We start from the raw sequence: 25765 nt of genomic DNA, 5'->3' as shown, positions 1-25765 counted from the left end.
TCCCTCCCCCTCCCCCAATTAAGCCCCCCCCCCAGCCTGAAAAGCAATCGGGGTTCCCTGTCCTATGGGAAGTCCAAGGAACCCCCACCTCTGTCCAGGTCTAATAAGTTGAGCATCCAAACTGCCTAGGCTCCCACAAAGCCAGTGAGTACAGTAGGATCAGAAACCTATTGCCATTGTTCTTGAGTTCTCAGTAGTCCTCAGTTGGACTCTCTGAACATAGCGGATATTTGTCTTTTTGTGTCTGGTATTTCACTCAGGATTAATTTGTTTCTAGTACAATCCATTTACATGCAAATTTCTTAATTTTCTCTTTCTAAAAGCTGAATAATATTACATTATGTAAAAGGCCACATTTTTATTATTTATTCAACAGTTGATGAACATTTGGCTGCTTCCAATTTCTAGCTGTTATGAATAGAGCAGCAATCAACATAGATGAGCAAGTATATCTGAAGGTAGACGTAGAGTCCTTTGGTTATATGCCCAAGATTGTGATACATTTATTTGTCAGGTATTTGAGGAATATCCACATTAATTTCCATACTGGATATACCAGGGATTACTCGCACCAGCGATGGATCAGTGTCCTCTTTTACTTGTACCCTCTCCAGCTTGAGCTGCCATTTGTTTTACTAATCTTAGTCATTCTGACTCGGGTAAGATGAAATTTCAAAACCCTTTTAATCTTTTTAATTTGCTTTTTCCTGATGACTAACGTTGTTGAATATTTCCTTCATTGTTTCTCAAGCATTGTGTTTCATCTTTTGTGAACATTCCACTCGTGTAGCCAAGTTTTTAAATGAGTTATTTGTTGTCTTGATGGTAGGGTTTCTTTTTCATTTTTTTTCTGTTGTTAGTTCTTTATTTATAGATACTAACCCTCTTTCAGGTTTATGATTGATAACATTTTTCCCATTCTGTAGGCTGCTGCTATGCATGAATGGTGGTGGTCTTTGCTTTACAGAAGTTCTAGCTTTATGCTGTCCTATCATTTAATTATTGGTCTTATTACATGTGCTACTGGAGTTCTATTCATAAAGTCTTTTACTGTGCTAATCAATTCCAACCGATTCCCTACTTTTTATTCTATCAGATTCACTTAATGCTGAGTTTAGTGCAGGATGATATATATGGACCTATTTTCATTATTCAACATGAAGTCACCTGGTTTTATCAGCATTATTTGATGAAGATGCTATCTTTTTTATATTTTATGTATTTTGTGTTCCTTTTTTTTTTCAAAATAGGGTGTTTGTGTGAAAAATTATATCCTGTTCTTCAATTTTATTACATTGAACAACCCATTTGTTTTCATACCAGTATCATGTTGTTTATATATATTATTGGGAATATATGTATTGGGAATGCAACATAAAGTCCAGGGGGGTGATACTTTCAATATTTCTTTTATTAAGGACTATTTTAGAAAATCTTGGGATTTTGTGTTTTCATATGAATTTGATTTTCTGTTTTCAATTTCTTTGAGGAATTCTACTGGAATTTTTTAATCTATAGGTTGCTTTTGGTAGGATGGTAATTTCAGAATATTAATCCTCCTATTATATTAACATGGGAGATCTTTCTTTCCATTTTCTGGTGTCTTATGTAATTTCTTCTATGTCTTAACAAACCTTTCACTTGCTTGATTAGAATTATCACAAATATTTTGAGACTTTTTTCAAGAACATTTCCCTGATTTCTTTCTCAGTGTGTTTGACATTTATATGTAGGATGTCTACCAATTTCGTGTGCTAATTTTGTCTCCTGGTACTTTTCTGCTATTTTTTTTCAGCTGTAGAAGTTTTTGGTGGAGTTTTCAGGCACTTTTCTGTATCATATACAAATAAGGGTACTATGTATATTTTTCCTTTTATATTTATACCTCCTTGATCTTCTTAAATTTTGTTATTGCCTTAACTATGTTTTCAAGTACTATGCTTATCAGAGATGGCAAGAATAGAGATTATTGTCTTGATTCTGATTTTAGTTTGACCTACTTTGAGTTTCTCTCCTTTTAGGAAGATGTTTATTATGAACTTACTATAAATTTCCTTAATTGCATTAAAGTATATCCATTGTGTCTGTAGTCTCTCCAGGACTTTATCATGAAGGGCTATTGGATTTTGTTAAAGTCCTTTTCTTGATCTAATAATAATAAGATGGTCCTATGATTTTTGTCTTTAGAATGTTTATATGAATTATCATGTTTACAGCTTTACATATGTGGAACCATTCCTGCATGTCTTGAATGAAGCCAACTTAATCATAGTATATAATCATTTTGATGTGTTCTTAATTCAGTTATCAAGTATTTTATTAAGAAGATGTGAATCCATGTTTATAAGGGATATTGGTCTATACCATTCAATTTTATTGGATCTTTATATGGTTTTGGTATCAAGACACTAGTGGGTTCATAAAAAGAATTAGAAAACATTCCTTCAGTTTCTGCTTTGGGAAATAGTTTGATGAGTCTGATCATATACTACACTGAATCCATTTGACCCTGGGTTTTGTTGTTGTTCTTTAGTTAGGAGATTTTAAAAGTACCTCTTCTGTTTCACTAGAAATAGTGGGTTTGATTTTATTGTTTATTTTGTCTTGCTTTAACATTGGTAGGTCATATATATCAAGGTAGAAAATGTTTTCATGAAAGTGTAGAATTTATTTATTGAGATTCATAAATAGATAAAGGTATACAGAATTATATATTAGAAAAATACTAGAACTGAAAAAAAAAAGAAAATTAAGTGGTGTGGGACAATTCTGTATTCTTTCAATTATGTTTTAAATAAACACTTATTGGCCAGAATCCAGGCAGGAAATATAGGCAGGACAACCAGGCAGGAAATAGAGGCAGGGCAAGAAAACTGGAGAATTCTGGGAAGAGCAAAGCCCATTCCTCTGTACTCCTTCCCAGACACAGAAGAAGCAGGATGTGACTGCCTCACTGAAAAAGGTACTGAGCCACATGGCTAACATAGACAAGTGTAATGGGCTAATATAAGTTATAACAGTTAATAAGAAGCCTGAGAAAATGGGCCAATCAGTTCATAGTTAATGTAGACCTCTGTGTGATTTCTTTGGGACTTAATGACTGTGTGAACTGGACAGGACAGAAACCCCAGTCAACAACTAAGTATTCAATAGTATTAGGATCAGACAATATCAATAAAAATCAAACATATAAGAAATAATATTTTCTTAGAATGAGGAACTCCTGCTATCTAAAACAGACAGGATTCCTTATTCAACTATAGATATAATTTTGAAATTCACAAGCAAAACTACTAGTAATACAATAAGTCTATCCAATCACATAGGAGAGTTCATTTTAAATCTTCCTCAGAGATACATAATGAAGTAATAATTATAATTAAAGGATCATATTAATATACATCCGTGTAAAATATGTATTTTGCAACTATTTTTTATTTGCTAACATGAAAAACTATATTAATTTTTAACTTGCTTTCATTATACAGTGCTGGCAATTTGTCTAAATCACAGAGTTTGATGTAATTTTTTATTGCTCCTCATAACCAATTAAAGAACTAAACAGAAAATGTGAAGACAAGAGCCAAATATTAATAGCGGTCAGCCTGAGTGATTAGTGATTTTTCCAGTTTCATTTATACTTCTGTAATAACACACCTTGACAAAAAAAACATAGAAGATATTTTATTTTTTTATTTTAAATATTTTATTCATTTTACATACCAACCCAGATTCCCTTTCCTCCACTCCTATTGCTCTGCTCACCTTCTCCCCACCCTCAACTACTCCTAAGACAGGGTAAGGCCTCCTATGAGAGGTCAACTAAGCCTGGTATAATAAGATGAGATAGGATCAAGTCCCTGTCCCCTGCATCAAGGTTGAGAAAGGTATCCCACCATATGGAAAATATTTTATTTGGCTTAAAATTCTATATTGCAGCCATTGTTATAGGGAAGTCAAAGAGGTAGGATCTTGAGATAGCTGATCCCACCATGTCCACAGTCAACAGAGATAGATCTTCAGATCACTGGGCAATTGCATTCAGAGTAAAGAACTAAGGTAAAAGAAGGGCACCTGTACTGGCTCTTAAATATTCTTCCTCACTGTTAGCACATTTAAGGACTCAACCCAGGGGAAATGGTAGGTCTTCGTGCAACAATTAACAGTCAAAACAATCCTCTGTTGACATGCCCAATGGTGAACCTGATCTTGACAATTCCTCATTAAGTATTTCTACCCAGGCAATTCTAGATTTGGTCAAGTTACCTGATAAAAACTAACCAGCCAGGAGATTATTTTTGTTACCTAGTTTATTTTCTGGAGATGTAAATTATTATGTAGTGATATTAGAGTTTAAAACACACATATATTTTCTAGGAACAAACACACCTCTCTGGCCAGAAAAGGAGGTAATCTTTTTAGTGCAGATCTTCACCTCTCTATCAGCTACTTTAAAACCAATAACTCTAGTTTATCTCCAGCTCTGTAGCAGACCACCTGCTAAGGCGCCCTTCCCCCACTCCAGAGGATCACACAGGTCTACCCCTCCAAATTTCTCCCCAAACTCATTTATCCCAGCTTTATCCCAGTACCCAACTCCAGCAGGCATTTCCTAGAAACCAACAGGTGACCACTTTGGCTAGAATCACAGGGTGATATTCACCTCTCCCTCTATATTTCATAGTTCATTCCCACAATCTCATGCCCAGCTGTTTATCAGACTTCCTTCTGTGGCATCATCTCACTCTCATTTCACATCCCCAGAGGACTAAGAAGATAGTGATGGAAGAGTCTGCTTTCCTCCCTCCTGTGAAACTCCTCAGTCTTCTTTTTGAGTCCATCCAAACTCTAAAGTGTCAGATTTCAATACCTAGAAATACATTAACCTGGAAGGAACAGTGACCTTATCAGGATCCTAGAAGCATTTACTATGAGACAACACACAGACACCACACTCTCCTATAAATGAGAGAAGATAATAGAAGCCAAGGAACAGCAGAATTCTACAAGCATTTCAAAGAAGAACACCATTATTCCACAAATTGTTCCACACTATAGAAACAGAGAAACATTGCCAAACTCTTTTTATGAGTCTACAATTACTCTGATACTCAAAGTACATAGAGACATAACTGAGAAAGAGAATTACAGAACAATGTCACCCAAGAATATTGATGCAAAAATACTCAATAAAATACTGGCAAATCATATCTAAGAACACATCAGAACCGTCGTCCACCATGATCAAGTTGGCCTTATCTTAGAGATGCAGGGATGGTTCAACATATGAAAATCTGTCAACATAATCCACCATATGAAAAAACTGAAACATAAAAACCAGATGATCATCTCAATAGATGCTATAAATCTTTCAACAAAATACATTATCTCTTCATGATAAAGATCTTGGAGAGAGCAGGAATACAAGGAACATACCTAAACATAATATAAGCAATATATAGAAAGCCAACAGCCAACTTCAAATTAAATGAAAAGAAACTCACAGCGATCCCACTGAAATCAGGAACAAAATAAGGTTGTCAACTCTCTCCATATTTATTCAATATAGTTCTTGAGGTCCTAGCTAGAGCCATAAGACAACAAAAGGAGATTAAGAGGATAAAAAAAGGAAAAGAAGAAGTCAAAATCTCACTATTTGCAGATGATATGATAATTTACATAATTGAACCCAAAAATTCTATCAAGGAACTTCTACAGATCATAAACACTTTCAGTAATTTAGCAGGATGCATTAACTAAAAAAATGAGTAGCCCACATTTACACAAATGATAAATGGACTGAGAAAGAAATCAGAGAAACATCACCCTTCACGATAGCCACAAATAGCATAAAATATATTGGGGTAACCCTAATCAAACCAGTAGAAGACTTGTATGACAAGAACTTTAAATCTTGAAAAAAGAAATTGAAGAAAACACCAGAAAGTGGAAAGATCTACCATGCTCCTGACTAGGTAGAAATAAAATAGTAAAAATGGCAATCTTACCTAAATTAATCTACAGACTCATTGCAATGCCCATCAAAATCCCAGCAAAATTCTTCACATACATCAAAAGAACTCAACTTCATATGGAAAAGTAAAAAACCTAGGATAGCCAAAACAAACATGTACAATAAAAGAACTTCTGGAGGCATCACAGCCCCTGACTTCAAACTCTGCTACAGAGCTACAGTACTAAAAACAGCCTGGTATTGGCATAAAAACAGACAGAAGGACCAATGAAACAGAATCAAAGACATGGATATTAATCCACATACTTACAAACACCTGATTTTGACAAAGAAACAAAAAATATTAAATTAAAAAAAAAGAAAGCATATTCAACAAATGGTGATGGTATAACTGGATATCATCATGAAGAAGAATGAAAATAGATCTATGTCTATACCCATGCAGAAAACTCAAGTCTAAATAGATCAAAGACCTCAGCATAAAGCCAGCCACACTGAAACTCATTGAATAGAAAGTGGGAAATACACTTGAATGCTTTGGCACTGTTGCAAAGCACTGAGAGAAACAATTAATAAATGGCATCCCTAAAACCTGAGAAGCATCTGTAAAGCAAAGGACAGAGTCAACAAGACAAAACAACAGAGTACAGAATTGGAAAAGATTTTTACCAACCCCACATCAGACAGAGGTCTGATCTCCAAAATATACAGAGAACTCAAGAAATTGTTCATCAAAAAAAAAAAAAAAACAATAATCCAAAAAAAGATGGAGTACAGTCCTAAACAGAGAACTCTCAACAGAGGAATCTAAAATGGCTAAAAGACACTTAAGGACATGCTCAACATCCTTAGTCATCAGAAAAATGTGAGAAATGCAAAGCAAAACTACTCAGAGATTCCATCTTACACCTGTAATAATGGCCAAGATTAAAAACACTGATGATAACTTATGCTGGAGAGGATGGGGGGTAAAGGGAACACGCCTGCATTACTGGTGGGAGTGCAAGCTGGTACAGCTTCTTTGGATATCAGTATGAAAATTTCTCAGAAAATTAGGAAATACCCTTTCTCAAGTCCCAGCAATACCACTTTTGGTTATATATCCAAAGGATGCTCAGTCCTATCACAAGGGCATGTGCTATGTTCATAGCAGTATTGTTTGCCATAGCCAGAACCTGGAAACAACCTAACTGCCCCTCAAGTGAAGAAGGGAGAAGGAAAATGAATGTGGGGCATTTATACAATGGAGTACTACACAGCAGAAAAAAATAATGCCATCTTGAAATTTGCAGGCAAATGGATAGAGCTAGAAAGCATCATATCGAGTGAGGTAACCCAGACCCAGAAAGACAATTATATTTACTCATTCATAGGTGGTTTTTAAACATAAAGCAAAGAAAACCAGCCTAGAAATCACAAACCCAGAAAACGTAGACAACAATGAGGACCATAAGAGATACATGTAGTAATTAGGGGCGGCGGGGCTGCGTCCCCAGCACCCCGGCAGCCTGCTTGGCTAGCTTATGCCCCAAAATAATTACACGGACACTGTATTCTTTTAAACACTGCTTGGCCCATTCTCTTCTAGGCTAATTCTCACATATTAATATAGCCCATTTCTAATAATCTGCTGTAGCACCCCAAGGTGCGCTTACCGGGAAGATTCTAGCCTATGTCCATCCTGGGTCAGAGCTTCATCCCGGGAGCAGGGTATGGCGTCTCTCTCAGGCGTCTGCTCCCGAGAGGAGAGCTGTCGAGACTGAGCTCACTTCCTCTTCCTCCCAGCGTTCTGTTCTATTTACCCCTCCCACCTATCCTCTAACCAATAAAATGGGCCAAGGCAGTTCCTTTATTAGCCAATGACCTTCCTCCATCATTTCCCCCTTTTCAGTTTAAACAAACAAACAAAAAAGGCTTTAACTTTAACATAGCAAAATTACATATAACAAAACAGTTATCAAGTAAAAGTTACAATAATCTTTATCATAACTAAGGAAAACTATAACTATAACTAACTATTCTTAACTCCATCAAAGACTCCAGAAAGATATAATATTACCTAAGTAAACAAGAACTAAGAAACTTCAAACTCAAGAAATGACAAAGACATCTCGCTGCCTGGACAGTCACCCAGGTTCTTCTGTACCGTTGGGGCATCCATCTTCAGCCTTCAGGCCCATGGTATCCAGCAGACATTTCCACAAAGCAGGAAAATTCAAAGTCAGTTCAGTCACTATCTGTTGTGTCCTGCAGAATGTCTCGCAGACTCTTTCATGAATCAGGAACCCCGAAAGATCATCTCACCCTAGGCAAGTTTAGTAGTCCTCTCTCTGCGGGTTCTCTGTGTCCAGTTTATGCAGTAGTCCAGGCAAGAGAAGTTTCCTGCCCAAATGGCTATCAAACTCCATAAGGTGCCTCTTCGAAGCCCATCTTCCTCTTGAACTACATTGCTGCTGCCAGGAGCAGAGTGTCTCATTGTCATGAAAAGTCCTCAGTTATTAAAACATTAAATGTCCTATTCAGTAATCTTTGAAAGACATGAAGAATGTCTATCTAAAATATATCTCTATATATCTAGAAAATCTAACTAACATGACTACAAGCTTTACTATTATCGATGATTATCCATTAACAACCTATATTTCTTAATTATACAGTACATATTTAAATGAACTACACAATCACAATACCTTAATCAAAATCAGAAACACTTATACATATAACAAAATTGACCTTAAATCTCTATCAATAAAGCAAAATTTATACTAATGTAAATTATTCATATCTATATCATATCCCCCTTTAAATGTAAAAGGACGTTTATAAACCATATTTGGGAACATGGGTGCAGTATTTTCTCTCCAAACTGCTTCCTGCTGAATGGGGGCGTCGTTAATTAGGTCTTTCATGGTATAACCTGTGTGCTAGTTTCATCTCAGTTGGCAGTTGAGCGAAGCAATTTTCTGAAGGCCTTCACACCAACCCTTCAGGAGGGCGTGGTCCATCATACCAAATCGGAATAGAAGAAATGAACAGCGTCTCATCCTCTGTGAAAACAAAATAAGAAACTCCTTTCCAAAGTATCATGTCCTTAGATCCAAATTTCAAAGTCAAGGTATCAAAATATCTATGTTGGATTAGTTCAGCAGCATTTATAAATAAATATCTTTTAGCATCTGTTGCTCCTTCCTCAGCATTTAAACAATTCAAAGAGAGCATAATAGCATACAGTATCAAAATTCTCTGTGTATTTTCCATCTTTGTGCAGCTTTGTTTTAACCTCTATTTCGTTTATTTTTACTTTTAACTTTTGGCTTTTTGAGACAGGTTCTCTGTATCTTTGACTTGAAGTAACTCTGTAGACCAGGCTGTCTTTGAACTCTCAGAGATCCACCTGTCTCTGCCTCCCAGGCATTCGGTATAAAGGTGTACACTACTACACCTTGAACTCACAGAGATCTGTTTGTCTCTGCCTTTTAGGCACTGGGATTAAAGGCGTGTGCTACCACACACAACAACTCTCTTCCTTTTTTTGTTTTTTACTTTAAGAACTTCAACTTTTAGTCTGCATATATTTTTAACACGCTGTAAATCATTTAGAAATTTTCTTTGTCTTTGAATCTCTCTTTACTGTATATCTCTCTTTTTCTGACCACACGAGTCTTTAATTTACCAAGCAGTATCAGTTGGATTAAAGGCGTGGCTTTGCCGGCTGGATCCAGCCCATTTTTTAGCTTTTCAGCCTCATGGCTGAGGTACTGGCTGTAGCCAGCAAGTGAGCCTCAGCAGCCTGTGCTTGCAAACCGCACAAACCGCCTGCGTAAAAAGAGTCAGAGTTTGTCCTGGCAGGACAGCCCAGAAAGCCGGCATTTTTAAACGGCGCAGCTTTTTTCCTGCTATGGCTGAAAACCGAAAAGCATGTGTTCAGCTTTTCGTCAACACCGTTTAAGTGTTTCGTGGCAGGACCTCTTAATGAGCTGCAGGCTTTGCAGCTAAAGCTGAGTCAGGGAGCCTCTCTTAGATGAGGCGCTTGCTTGCCTCTAGCAAGCAGAGTAGAACCGAGAAATTGCTGCTACCAAGAAACCAGGCACAATGCTTTCATTTTGTTCTAGAATTACTTTCCAAGCTGTCTCAGGCTTTATGTGGAAGCAGTTGTCTACGTGGGCGCCATATGTAGTAATTAGGGGCGGCGGGGCTGCGTCCCCAGCACCCCGGCTGCCTGCTCGGCTAGCTTATGCCCCAAAATAATTACACGGACACTGTATTCTTTTAAACACTGCTTGGCCCATTCTCTTCTAGGCTAATTCTCACATATTAATATAGCCCATTTCTAATAATCTGCTGTAGCACCCCAAGGTGCGCTTACCGGGAAGATTCTAGCCTATGTCCATCCTGGGTCGGAGCTTCATCCCGGGAGCAGGGTATGGCGTCTCTCTCAGGCGTCTGCTCCCGAGAGGAGAGCTGTCGAGACTGAGCTCACTTCCTCTTCCTCCCAGCGTTCTGTTCTGTTTACTCCTCCCACCTATCCTCTAACCAATAAAATGGGCCAAGGCAGTTCCTTTATTAGCCAATGACCTTCCTCCATCATTTCCCCCTTTTCAGTTTAAACAAACAAACAAAAAAGGCTTTAACTTTAACATAGCAAAATTACATATAACAAAACAGTTATCAAGTAAAAGTTACAATAATCTTTATCATAACTAAGGAAAACTATAACTATAACTAACTATTCTTAACTCCATCAAAGACTCCAGAAAGATATAATATTACCTAAGTAAACAAGAACTAAGAAACTTCAAACTCAAGAAATGACAAAGACATCTCGCTGCCTGGACAGTCACCCAGGTTCTTCTGTACCGTTGGGGCATCCATCTTCAGCCTTCAGGCCCATGGTATCCAGCAGACATTTCCACAAAGCAGGAAAATTCAAAGTCAGTTCAGTCACTATCTGTTGTGTCCTGCAGAATGTCTCGCAGACTCTTTCATGAATCAGGAACCCCGAAAGATCATCTCACCCTAGGCAAGTTTAGTAGTCCTCTCTCTGCGGGTTCTCTGTGTCCAGTTTATGCAGTAGTCCAGGCAAGAGAAGTTTCCTGCCCAAATGGCTATCAAACTCCATAAGGTGCCTCTTCGAAGCCCATCTTCCTCTTGAACTACATTGCTGCTGCCAGGAGCAGAGTGTCTCATTGTCATGAAAAGTCCTCAGTTATTAAAACATTAAATGTCCTATTCAGTAATCTTTGAAAGACATGAAGAATGTCTATCTAAAATATATCTCTATATATCTAGAAAATCTAACTAACATGACTACAAGCTTTACTATTATCGATGATTATCCATTAACAACCTATATTTCTTAATTATACAGTACATATTTAAATGAACTACACAATCACAATACCTTAATCAAAATCAGAAACACTTATACATATAACAAAATTGACCTTAAATCTCTATCAATAAAGCAAAATTTATACTAATGTAAATTATTCATATCTATATCATATCCCCCTTTAAATGTAAAAGGACGTTTATAAACCATATTTGGGAACATGGGTGCAGTATTTTCTCTCCAAACTGCTTCCTGCTGAATGGGGGCGTCGTTAATTAGGTCTTTCATGGTATAACCTGTGTGCTAGTTTCATCTCAGTTGGCAGTTGAGCGAAGCAATTTTCTGAAGGCCTTCACACCAACCCTTCAGGAGGGCGTGGTCCATCATACCAAATCGGAATAGAAGAAATGAACAGCGTCTCATCCTCTGTGAAAACAAAATAAGAAACTCCTTTCCAAAGTATCATGTCCTTAGATCCAAATTTCAAAGTCAAGGTATCAAAATATCTATGTTGGATTAGTTCAGCAGCATTTATAAATAAATATCTTTTAGCATCTGTTGCTCCTTCCTCAGCATTTAAACAATTCAAAGAGAGCATAATAGCATACAGTATCAAAATTCTCTGTGTATTTTCCATCTTTGTGCAGCTTTGTTTTAACCTCTATTTCGTTTATTTTTACTTTTAACTTTTGGCTTTTTGAGACAGGTTCTCTGTATCTTTGACTTGAAGTAACTCTGTAGACCAGGCTGTCTTTGAACTCTCAGAGATCCACCTGTCTCTGCCTCCCAGGCATTCGGTATAAAGGTGTACACTACTACACCTTGAACTCACAGAGATCTGTTTGTCTCTGCCTTTTAGGCACTGGGATTAAAGGCGTGTGCTACCACACACAACAACTCTCTTCCTTTTTTTGTTTTTTACTTTAAGAACTTCAACTTTTAGTCTGCATATATTTTTAACACGCTGTAAATCATTTAGAAATTTTCTTTGTCTTTGAATCTCTCTTTACTGTATATCTCTCTTTTTCTGACCACACGAGTCTTTAATTTACCAAGCAGTATCAGTTGGATTAAAGGCGTGGCTTTGCCGGCTGGATCCAGCCCATTTTTTAGCTTTTCAGCCTCATGGCTGAGGTACTGGCTGTAGCCAGCAAGTGAGCCTCAGCAGCCTGTGCTTGCAAACCGCACAAACCGCCTGCGTAAAAAGAGTCAGAGTTTGTCCTGGCAGGACAGCCCAGAAAGCCGGCATTTTTAAACGGCGCAGCTTTTTTCCTGCTATGGCTGAAAACCGAAAAGCATGTGTTCAGCTTTTCGTCAACACCGTTTAAGTGTTTCGTGGCAGGACCTCTTAATGAGCTGCAGGCTTTGCAGCTAAAGCTGAGTCAGGGAGCCTCTCTTAGATGAGGCGCTTGCTTGCCTCTAGCAAGCAGAGTAGAACCGAGAAATTGCTGCTACCAAGAAACCAGGCACAATGCTTTCATTTTGTTCTAGAATTACTTTCCAAGCTGTCTCAGGCTTTATGTGGAAGCAGTTGTCTACGTGGGCGCCATATGTAGTAATTAGGGGCGGCGGGGCTGCGTCCCCAGCACCCCGGCTGCCTGCTCGGCTAGCTTATGCCCCAAAATAATTACACGGACACTGTATTCTTTTAAACACTGCTTGGCCCATTCTCTTCTAGGCTAATTCTCACATATTAATATAGCCCATTTCTAATAATCTGCTGTAGCACCCCAAGGTGCGCTTACCGGGAAGATTCTAGCCTATGTCCATCCTGGGTCGGAGCTTCATCCCGGGAGCAGGGTATGGCGTCTCTCTCAGGCGTCTGCTCCCGAGAGGAGAGCTGTCGAGACTGAGCTCACTTCCTCTTCCTCCCAGCGTTCTGTTCTGTTTACTCCTCCCACCTATCCTCTAACCAATAAAATGGGCCAAGGCAGTTCCTTTATTAGCCAATGACCTTCCTCCATCAGATACATGCATAGATCTTACCTACATAGGAAGTAGAAAATGATGAGATCTCCTGAATAAATTGGGAGCATGGGGAGCATGGGAGAGGGTTGAATGGGAGGGTAAAAGATGAGAGGGGAGCAGAGAAAAATGTGTAGTTCAATGAAATCAATAAAAAAGAAACTGGGGAACAAAACTCTCACCAACAAAGACAATACCAGATATCAGAACCTAGAATTACAGACTTCCCAAATCCAAATGCCTAGATGCCATCAAAAACTACAGTCAAGAACAACTGGGACAATATATTACCACCAGAGACAGCAGCCCTACCACCACAAGCCATGAGTATTGCAACATAGCTGAGTTACAAGAAAAGGACCTTGAAATAGTTTTTCATGAATATAATAGAGATAACTAGAGCTGGAATGAATTAACCCCATAAAGTAATCTTTGAAAACACAAACAGTGAAACAAACGAACAAACAAAAAAACAGTTGAAGACCTGAAAGTAGAAATAGAAACAATAAAGAAAATGCAGATTGAGGGGAATGTGCAAATGAAAAATTTAGAAATTTAAACAAGACCTCAGAGGCAAGACTCACAAAAGGAATAGAAGAGTTGAAGGAGAGAAGAGCAGGCATTGATGACAGGAGATAATAAATAGATACCTTAGTTAAAAAAGACTAAATCTAAAAACAGTTTAAATATAAAAGATCATGGTTAAAAAAAAAACAAGGAAAATAGGAACACTATGAAAAGACAGAATCAGAGAATAATAGATGAGGGTAAAGAAACCAAGGTCAAAGGTACAGAAAATATTTTCTCCCTCCCTATTGTTAAAAGAGATTGTTTTCACATAAAATACATATTGATAATGATTTCCCTTTCCTCTATCCCACTCACTTTCTCCCTTCCTTCCCCAGTCTCATCCACTTCCTTTATGTCTCTCATTAGAAGCAAACGTGCTTCTAAGGGATCAAAACCAAATATAACAGAACAAAACAAAAACAAACATACTGAAGTTGTACAACAGAAAGAAAAGTGCCCCAAGAGAAGACATAGGACTCAAAAGATGGAATTAGTCACACATTCTGCAATTCCATAGAAACACTAAACTAACAGCTATACCATATACACAGAAGAAATAGTATGGACCTGTGTAGGTGCTGTACTGCTCTTTCTGTCTCAGTCTCTGTCTCTATCACAATCTCTCTGTCTCTGTCTTTTTCTCTGTCTCTCTCCCCATAATATGTGTCTGTGTGTCTTTGTAATTTTTCTCATCTGCTGAGGCAGGAAGCTTCTCTGTTGCTGGCTGAATAAGACACTGATATATGAGCATAGCAGAATATCAGTAGGAGTCATTTTTATACGTGTTTTACCCTAGGTCTATGGGTTATCTAGCCTCTGATTCTTGGCCACAGGAGGGGTTCAGGTACCTTTTCGTGAAGTATGCCTTCAGTCAGATCAGACATTCTTTGACTCACACGGTTTATGCCACCATTGCTCTAGCAGATTTTACATGCAGGACAAATTATATAGCAAACATTTTTTGGCAGAGTTGATGTTTATATTTATCTTTTGATAGCCTGCAGAATTTTTTTCCTTACCAAAGACATTAGAACTTAGTAACAAAGTTGCTATGTCATTACTAGCTTGCCTTCTCTATGATCAATGAGATATGTAGGTGCCTTCAGCAATGGATCCTTGTCATTTTGTGGAGCACAGCCTAGTTTCTTGCCAATAGCTTGGGTTGTTTGGGGATTTCTACAGGACCCCTCTTGGGTAGGTAGAAATAACATAGTAAAAATGGCAATCTTACCTAATGCAATCTATAGATTCAATGCAATGCCCATCAAAATCCCATCACAATTCTTCACAGACCTTGAAAGAACAATAATCAACTTCATATGGAAAAAGAAAAAAAACCCAGGACAGCCAAAACAATCCTATACAGGAAAGAAACTTCCAGAGGCATTACCATCCCTTACATTAAGCTCTATTGCAGAGCTACAGTAATCAAAACAACTTGGTATTGGCATAAAAACAGAGACATTGACCAATGGAATCTAATCAAAGACCTGCATATTAATCCACACACCTATGAGCACCTGATTATTTACAAAGAAGCTAAAATTATACAATGGAAAAAATAAAGCATCTTCAACAAATGGTGATGGCATAACTGGATGTCAACCTGTAGAAGAATGAAAATAGATCCATATCTATTGCCATGCACAAAACTCAAGTCCAAATGGATTAAAGAACTCAATATAAATCTGACCACAGTGAACCTGATAGAAGAGAAAATGGGAAGTAGCCTCCAATGCATGAGCACAGGAGACCATTTCCTAAATATAACCCCAGTAGCACAGACAATAATAGCAACAATAAATAAATGGGACCTTCTGAAACTGAGAAGCTTCTGTAAAGCAAAGGACACAGTCAATAAGACAAAAAGGCAGCCTACTGAATGGGAAAAAAATCTTCACCAACCCGGATCAGACAAAAGACTGATCTCCAAAATATATAAAGAACTCAAGAAATTAGAAATTAAAATTATATATAACCCAATTAAAAAATGGTGTACTGAACTAAACAGAGAATTCTCAATGGACGAATTTCAAATAGCCAAAAGATACTTAAGGACTTACTCAACTTTCTTAGCTATCAGGGAAATGCAAATCAAAACAACTCTAAAATACAATCTTATACCTGTCAGAATGACTAATGAGATGACAGAATGACACCAATGATAGCTTATGCTGGAGAGGATGTAGAGTAAGGGAAACTCTCATCCATTGCTGGTGGGAATGCACAACCACTTTGAAAATTAGTATGGTGGTTTCTCAGAAAATTGGGAATTAACCTATCTCAGAATCCAGCAATTCCACTCTTTGGAATATACCCCAAAGTGCTCAATCATACTACAAAAGCATTTGTTCACCTATATTCATAGCAGTATTATTTGTAATAGCCAGAACCTGGAAACAATCTAGAAGCCCCTCAATTGAATAATGGATAAAGAAAGTGTGGTACTTTTACACATAAGTGTACTACTTGGTGGTTTAAAAAAATGACATCTTGAATTTTGCATGCAAGTGGATGGAATTAGAAAACACTATCCTGAGTGAGGTAACCCAGACCCAAATAAATGAATATGGGATGATGGAATGTACTCATTCATAAGTGGATTTTAGCCATAAACAAAGGGCATTGAGCCTATAGTCCATGATCCTACAGAAGCTAAGTAATAAGGTGAACACAAAGAAAAACATACATAGACCCACCTGGGAATTCGAAACAGACAAGATCACCTGACAAAATTGGGAGCATGGGAGTGGAGGGTAGAAAGGAATAAAGGGGAGGGTTGAGGACATCTTGAGGGAATGGGATAGTCAAGATGGAGGAAGAACAGATATCATAGCAAGGTAAGAGATACCTTGATTGAGGGAGTTATTATGGTGTTAGCAAGAAACCTGGATCTAGAAAAAATCCCAGGAATCCACAAAGATAACCCCAGCTAAGACCCTAAGCAATAGATGAGAGGGTGCTGAACTGGCCTTGCTCCGTAGTCAGACTGATGATTATATTATATATCACCATAGAACCTTCGTCCAACAACAGATGGAAACAGAGACAGACACCTACATTGGAGCACTGGACTGAGCTCCCAAGGTCCAGTTGAGGAGTGGAACGATTGAGAATATGAGCAAGGAGGTCAAGACCATGAGAGTTTCACCCACTGAGACAGTTTGCCTAACCTAATGGGAACTCACCAACTCCAGCTGGACTGGGAGTGAATGAGCATGGGATCAAACTAGTCCCTCTGAATGTGGTTGACAGTTGGGGCAGACTGAGAGGCCACTGACAGTGGCACTGGGATTTGTCTCTACTGCATATACTGGCTTTTTGGGATCCTATTCTCTTTGGATCTTGTTCAACCTAGACATAGTAGTGAGGGCCTTGGACTTTCCACAGGGCAGGGTGCCTTGCCCTCTCTTAGAATTGGAGGGGGTAGTCTGGGAGAGTGTGTGGAGGGAGTGGGAAGAGGGAAGGGAGTGACAATTTGGATTGGTATTTTTTGAAGTAATAAATTAACAAGAATAAAATAAAAAATCTTAAAAAAAACTGATGGAGGTAACAGCATCCCCATTTTTTTTAGATATATTACAGAGTTGTAGTAATAAAAACTCTTTGGTATTAGCACAAAAATGAATAAGTTGATTACCAGCATCAAACTGAAATCCCAGACATGAATCACATACATATGGACCCCTGACATTTGAGAAAGAAACCAAAAATCTACACTGTAAACAGGACAGCATCTTCAACAAACAGTCAAGTGGACTAGCATGTAGAAAAATGCAAATAGATCCATACTAATAACCTTGCATAAAACTCAACTCTTAATGAGTCAAAGACTTCAACATAAAACTAGACATACTAAAGAGAATGTGAGGAATGATTCATTGGTATAAGAAAGGCTTTCTAAACATAAGTTTATTAACACAGGCACTAATATAATTAATAAATGGAACCTCATGAAATTGAAAAGCTTCTGCATGGTGAAAGACACCTTTATATGGTCAAAGGGCAGCCTACATAATGAGAAAAGATTTTTCCAACTACCCATGCTAGTATCTAAAATATATAAATAACACAAAGCACTAGATATTGGGAAAAAATAACCCAAATTTACAAAAGGGCTACAGATCTACACAGAGAATTCTTAAAAGAGGAAAGCCAAATGAGGGAGAAACACAAAAAAAAAATGTTCAAAATGTTTAGCCATCAGGAAACTACAAAGCAAAACTACTTTGTGATTTCACCTTAGACCCTTCGAAATGGCTAAGATCAATAAAACAAGTGACAGCTCATGCTGTCTAGGATGTGGACTGAAGGGAACCTTGCTGTACAAACTTTTATAGTCACAATGGAAGGCAGTGTGTGGTTCTTCTGGAAGCTGGGAATAGATCTACTTCATGAAACAGCTATACCACTTGCCTTAGAATTTTAATTGCTGTAAAGAGACACCATGACTAAGCACTTACAAAGGAAAACATTTAATTGAGGTGGTGGCTTACAGTTCAGAGGTTTAGTCCATTATGAACATGGCAGGGAGCATGGTGGCATGCAGGCAGACGTGGGGCTGGTTACATCTTGATCATAAGGTAACAGGAAGTGGTCTGTGACACTGGGAGTAGCTTGGTCATATATGAGACCTCAAAGCCTGCCTCCACAGTGATACACTTCCTTCCCCAAGATCACACCTCCTAATGAGGCCAATTTGGGGGGGGGGCATTTTCTTTCAAACTTCCACCCCAATGTTGTGCATAAATGCAAAAGACACTATTCTACCACTTAACTGACCAAGTTCTTTGCTGTTCTCTTCATAATAGCCAGAATTGGAGACTACTTAGATGTTCCTCAACAGATGAATGGTTTAAGCAATAGGATACATTTACACAATGGCACATTATTCACCCATTAAAAGAAAATTAAATCATAAAATCTGTAGGTCAGTCAATGGATGGAACTAGAAAAAAATCATCCTGAGTGATATATCCCAGGACCACAAAGAGAAATATGACATGCATTCACTTATACATAGATATTAGCTCTTAGGTCAATGATAGCCAAGCTACAATCCCTAGAACCACAGAGTTTAGGCATAGAGTAAATACTTGCGTGAGTGGGGAGTAGATCTCATCAAGAAATGGAAATGGAATAGACAGTTGTGGATGGATAGGTGGGGGTGAAATATGAAGATCAAGTGGGGAGGGGATAGAGAGAGTGAGAAGAGGGGGAATATGGGGAGAAGCAGTTAAAATTAAGGGCCATTTCAGGGGTAGTATAAAAATCTAATATAGTAGAAGCTTCTTAAGATGTATACATATATGAAGGAAAGCTGAAAGAAATCTTCAATAACAAGGAAGACCAAACCCCAAGTGGCCAACTCTTGTCACCAAATGAAGCTTCCAGTGCTGGGATTGGTATAGAGGGTGGTATTGTGTGTCAACTTAACCCAAGCTAAAGTCATCAGAGGAAGTAACCTTAGCTGAGGAAATACTTCCTTGAGATCCAGCTTTAAAGCATTTTCTCATTTATTAATCAATGGGGAAGGGACAGTCATGTGAATCCTGGGTTCTATAAGAAAGCATATTGAACAAAGCATTGGAAGCAAGACAGTAAGAAGCTCCCCTCCATGGCTTCTGCATCAGATGCTACATCTGGATCCTGCCCTTCTTGAGTTCTTGTCTTGAATTCCTTTAATGACGAACAGCAATGCTGAAGTATAAGTCAGATGAACCCTTTCCTCCCCCACTTTCTTTTTGGTCATAGTGTTTCATTGCAGCACTAGAAACTCTAACTAAAACAATTGGGTTGCATCTAATTAATTGTTGACCAAAGGGGTCCCATGGTAATCCATAAGCAACTCAGGCTCTTGCCAAGAGTGTAGGTTGTTCTCCACAAACTAACAAGCAAGGGCCCATTGCTCAAGACAACACCTATACAACTCATTGAGCATTGAGAAATTGAGCTTACTTTAAAATAAGCAAAATATATGCATTTGTACTTATACATATACATGTATTTACACATATGCATACACATTAATATACACATATTCATATATACAGAGAGAGGGGGTTGCTTCACATGGTGTGTGTTCTCTTTTGATCCATGGACTATCATACAAAAACCCCAGTACAAGGCAGGAAAACATTTCTCTGGTTGGGATCAGCAAGAAACTCTCATAACAATATGAGCTGTTGACATTGACCTTTTTTGCCCTATAGAACTTCAAAGAAAGAGCCTATTGCTAGGACATCACGTGCGTAGACACAGGAATACAGCTGGAAATGTCCTGGAAGCCTCCTCTCTGAGGACTGACTCTCATAACATCGGAAAATTATAGACAAGTTGCCAAAGAGAGAACCACTAGTCCTACCTAATTACGTGTAGTTCCAGTTTTAGTATATGTGCTATCAAGGTGAGCATTATTCTAGACTACAGTAATTGCCACCTGGTTGTTCAATATACAATCTTATTTCTTACATATACATTTCTGTTTCTGAATCCTGTATATTTAATTTAAAAATAAGTAATATTAAGAACTAATTGGCGAGAACATTTATTCTAACAGCACAAAGATCAGAAAAAATGATATTTTAAATAACTATTTTGTGATGTAATTTTATGCCTCATCATTTAGCATGCCTTTTTCCTTTGACCCATAAGAAGATTAACATTTAAAATTTTAAATGGAAAAGAGTTCTACATTAAGAATTTGGGAAGGGAAACTTGGGAATTCATCTCTTTGGGTATCTGTAAAAGACAAGGCTTGAGGCCAGACAGATGATTTTATTTTGATCTTTGTCATATTAACTTAGCTAGTATTTATTGCAAATTTGACAGGGTCTACAATCTCCTTGGAAACAACCTTTTGAGCAATTCTATGAGGGAGGTTCTATATTCGTTTAACTGAAAGGTAAAGAGCCATTATAATTATGGGTTCCACCATTCTATAGGCAGGAGTCCTAGACTGAAGGAAAGAGAATAAGCAAAGAATATCAGCATTTCATTGCTACATGTTCCTGCACTGTGGATACACCATGATTCAATTCCTCACGCTCTTGACACCATGACTTCCCAATAATTATGGACCATACCCTCAAAATGAGCCAAAATCCTTCCTTCCATGAGGGGCTTTTTGTCAGAATAATGAGAAAATAAGTGACACACTTGTGAAGATGGATCATAACATCTACCTTTTAGAATTACTGAAGAGTGAAAACAAAATAGGGAGAGAGATAGAGATGGGGAAGGGGGGGAGTAAGAATGAAGGGAAGTGTAGGAGGGAGACAATGGTTAAAGACAAATGATCATTTTCCACTAAATCACAGCATTACTGACATATTGCAATCATTTATTTCTTTATTAGAACTATTGCATTTTAATAACATTTATAGACACCTAATATGAGCCTTCCAGTTATTGGGCTAGCCATGACTAGGGCCTTAAAGGTCTTCACCCATCAAAAAAGTACATCCTAGCAGGAGAACCTAATATGTAAACAAAAGGAGGACCCTGAAGAAAGCTGTCACAAAGATACAGTCTATGGCAAGGCCAGCATGGATAACATAGATGGTACATGAAGAGTGGGCATGAAATCCACAAGCAACAGAAATGGGAAGAGTATAGAATTTTTCAAAGAACCGGACTGAGACAAGATGATAAGTTTTTTAATCTTGTATGTATTGGTCATTGGAGGCCCATCTCCTTGTCCTCAACCTGGATAAAAGGCCCAACCTTAATCAATGTAGCTCCACTGAAGTAAGGAAATCCTTTGCAAAAGATTAGTACCATATTTCAGTCATTAATCCAATGGGGAAAATGTATTTATTCTTTAATCATTGCTATGCATCCCATTAAGGACTACCACAGGGGTGCCATAGATTGTGGTGTTACCATTTCTGTGTGCGTTAAAAAACTATGAAGACAGGAGAAGCTAAAAAAAAGGGCTGCATGAAAAGTAATTATGAGAATAATTTTTAATTCCTTGGGAGGAAAAGAGCACAGTACACGAAGCAGCTATTTTTGCCATTTTTGTTTTTCTTGTTTATCATGATTTCTGCTCATCATTTTAAGTGTCTTTAATTAATGATACATTTTTGTTGGAAATCTTCCCTTAAGCTTTTAGGCAGAGGACATAGTTCTAAAAATCAAATAACTAAATAATAAATGAAGTGCTGAGTGGTAAAGTGACCCTTGGATGAAGGAATAGAAATGCAAACCCAAATGCAGAAAATGTGCCAGTTCCTCATCTTCGACACCTGGGAGGAAGGGCCTTCCAGCCGAAGCCCTTAACAACAGTGCTGCCTAACCATATTGCAGTCTCAAATCCAGGGCACCTTAAAAATGAGTCGGCATGGCTACAGCACAAGGGTTTAAGCACTTTGATGAATTCAACAATGTTGTTTTCGCCCACCTAGATCTAAAGTGACCTTTCAGTGCTTAAGATTCTGATTGTCAAGAGATATTGAATATAGGAGGAAGATGTAGTTGAAAGGTATAGTGAATCTGATCCAGGTCTGAAAAATTCACCCCAAACTTCGCCTCTGTCAAGCGCTGCTCTTGACATCTTGGGATGTCTGATAAAACACGCATTGCCTGTCTGTTTGCAGTGTCTAATTCAATAAGGAAAAATGTTAGGAAACTAGACAGGTATAGTAGTGATTATCATGGATTCTCATTGAATGGGAGAATCCAACTAAGATTGGTATATAGAACCAGGACTTAAGAGATCAGTTAAGAAGATATGGCCATGGACAACTTAGTATCAGTAAGGGCTTAAGTACTGATAGAAATATTTTTTGTTTACTTGCCTCTGATCTTCAGCATGTGGCTGACACTACCTGAGACACATACATATCTTAAATTTAATTAAATCACACTTTTAAAAAATATCAGAATTGCAAAATATTTTCTAGCTCTTCTGAATATTTAATAGGTAAGAAGAAGAGAATAGATGAAGACAATGCTATAATAGATAAAATAGGCAAATAGATAAATGTAGATTCAATTTTTTCAATTAGCATACAAAGTATTGTGTTTACCGGAACTCAGTTAGTGCCTCATTGTGGATCTCTACATCTGGTTCCATCAGTTACTGGCTGAAGGATCTATGATGATAGTTGGGGTATTCACCAATCTGATTCCAGGGGAAGGCAAGTTTGGTCACCCTCTCCACTATTATTAGGAGTCTTACCTGGGGTCATCCTTGTGAATTCTCGGGAATTTCCCTAGCACCAGGTTTCTTCCTATCAAGGAGAAGAAGGAGGAAATATGTGACCAAGGGAGGTCAAGATCATGATGGAGAAATCTACAGAGACATCTGAACCAAGCTTGTGGAAACTCATGATCTTTAGATTGATAGCTGTGGAGCCTCCATCAGACCTTTCTTTCTTCCCCTCTTTTTGTTCCATGTCCTGTACCCACCTATGCATATAATTTTAATTATCTATTCATCTCCTTTGTTATCCACACTTAACTGTGCATTCATCCTTTCTGGGCAGCAAATAACACAGATATGCGAGCATCACTGTGGTTAGACAGAGTTCTTTGTATATCTGCCCAGAAAGGATATAGCTGGGTCATGCAGTAGCTCTTACTTTCATTTGTAAAGAACAAAACATATTGATTTCCATAATGGCTGCACGAGTTTAGATTCACACCAGCACCAAATAAGGAAGAGTTCCGTTTCCCCGACACTAGACGTTTTGTCACTTATGTTATTTTTCTTCTGGGTGTGTGTGTAAGAGTTCTTTTTGTCTTTTGCTTTATTGCTTGCTTGTTAGTTTTTTAGACAGAGATTCACATAGCTCAAGCAGGCCTGACTTGCTTTGTAGCTAAAGATGGACTTGAACTCCTATTTCTTCTGCCTCCACCTACCAAGCACCGGATTATCGGCATGCGCATGTAGGTACCTATTTTTACTGAAGTGAGACTCAAACTCAGAGCAATTTTGATTTGCTTTTCCTGATGGTGAAGCATGTTTAACACTTTAAAAGGTATCGTTGTCTATTTTTGTTTGAGAAATGTCTCTTCATTTTATTATCCCATTTCTTATTTGGCAGGGATTTTTGGTGTTTAGTTTTTACAGATGTTTATAAATTCCAGATATTAATCATCTTTCTAAAGAGTAGTTGGCAAAGAGTTTTCTTTTTTCTATAGACTGTATGTTTGCTCTGTTGACAGTTTCATTTGCTGTGCATAAATATTTTAGTTTCACATAACCCCATTTGTTAATTCATGAGACTCTTTCCTATTACAGTCTTGTTCATAAAGTTCTTGTATATGCCTGTATTTTCAAGTATTAGTCCTATGTTTTTCTTTAGCACTTTCAGCATTTCAGCCTTTAAATTCAGGTCCCTGAGCCATTTCTAATTTATTTTTGTAGCGAATAATATGGATTTTATTTCATTCCTTTTTCTGTATGTGGATACCCTGTTTTGCCAAAACCATTTGTTGAATAGGTTCTGTTTTACTAAGTGAATGTTTCTGACATTTTTGTCAATTATTAAGGCTCCCCTTTCCATAGATATCTACATATAGAATAGATGTAAACATGTAAACACACACACACACACACATATATATATATATATGTATTTGAGAGTATTTGTCTTCCACACCCTCCCTCAACTACTCTCTTGTTTCTCCTACATTTAGTCCACCTTGACCCTAAAAATAGTCTTCCTACTTCCAGGTGATACATAATTTTTAAAATGTAGGTTATGTTAGAAAACAGAATATTCTTCGTTGAATAAAAATTCATCAGGAAACAGGCATATTTACTTTTAAGAGTGAAGTAAGAGGACTTGTCCTTCCACTTCATTCTGGGATGAATGAGAAGCTTGAGAACTGCCTGGATTTGAAGAGCTCTTCTCTCAAAACAAACAACTCTATTTCGTTTATAACCTGCAGTTCCTTTATCTTTTTATTTATTCCTGGAACTCTACCTAGCCTGATTCCTTAACTTGGCTATTGTGAACAATTGTGCTAAAATCACAAATATGTAGTCATCTCTGTGACATCTAGAATTCTTCTTTTTGGCACCTCTATATGTATTTCACAATGATGATATAAATATTGAAATGATTGCTTCCTCTTAAGGACACTTTAATTTCTGAAATTGTTGCAGTTAATCTGATTCCTTTAGTTGCGCATGGAAAAAAAAATCAGAATTATTTTCTGTTAATCCACAAAATCTTTACTGGAATTTTCATATATATATATATATCAGTGATTTCGGTGAATAATTTAGTAAAAATTTACATCTTCACTAAATGCAGTCGTGCAATGAGAATGGACCCCAGAGACTCATATATTTGCGTAGTTGTGTTCGAGTTAGTGGAACTCAGGATTAGGAGATGAGGACTTGCTGGATGTGTGTCACTGAGTGGGCTTTGAGGATTCAGAAACCTATGTCTTTCCCAGGTAGCCCCCTCTGCCTCTTGCTTGTGGTTCAAGATGTAAGCTTCCAGCGACTGCCTGACTTTATCTGTGCCTGCTCGATGGCATGCTTCCCACCATGATGGTCATGGGCTCGGTTTCTAGAACTCTGAGTCCTCAGTAAGATATTCCTTCTCTAAATTGTCTTGATGATGGCATCTTATCACAGCAACAGAAAAGTAATCAAGATACTAGTTAAAGTCTTTTAATTCATAATCTTTACCCCTGTACATTTATTTGTTTGTTTGTTTATTATTTCTTTCCTACAAATTGTGCAGTTTTCAACATATTTTGTTAGCATCATGGTTACATATTTCTATTCTTTTTAAGGAATTTAAAAACCATTTTGTTTAATATTAAAGTATTTGTTTAATGTGTTTGGTTCAAATCTACGTACTATTCCTTTCCCTTCTTCTTCCATCCTATCCCACCATATTTCCTTCCAACTTCATGTACCTTCGCTTTAAAAAAAAAATACATTGGATCCATTAAGT

The sequence above is a fragment of the Microtus oregoni genome, unplaced genomic scaffold (assembly GCF_018167655.1).
Source record: "Microtus oregoni isolate MIOR12 unplaced genomic scaffold, Mior012 000100F_ref0000014, whole genome shotgun sequence".
Classification (NCBI taxonomy): domain Eukaryota; kingdom Metazoa; phylum Chordata; class Mammalia; order Rodentia; family Cricetidae; genus Microtus; species Microtus oregoni.
The sequence above is the reverse complement of the archived record's forward strand: the minus strand, read 5'-3'. Positions refer to the sequence as shown.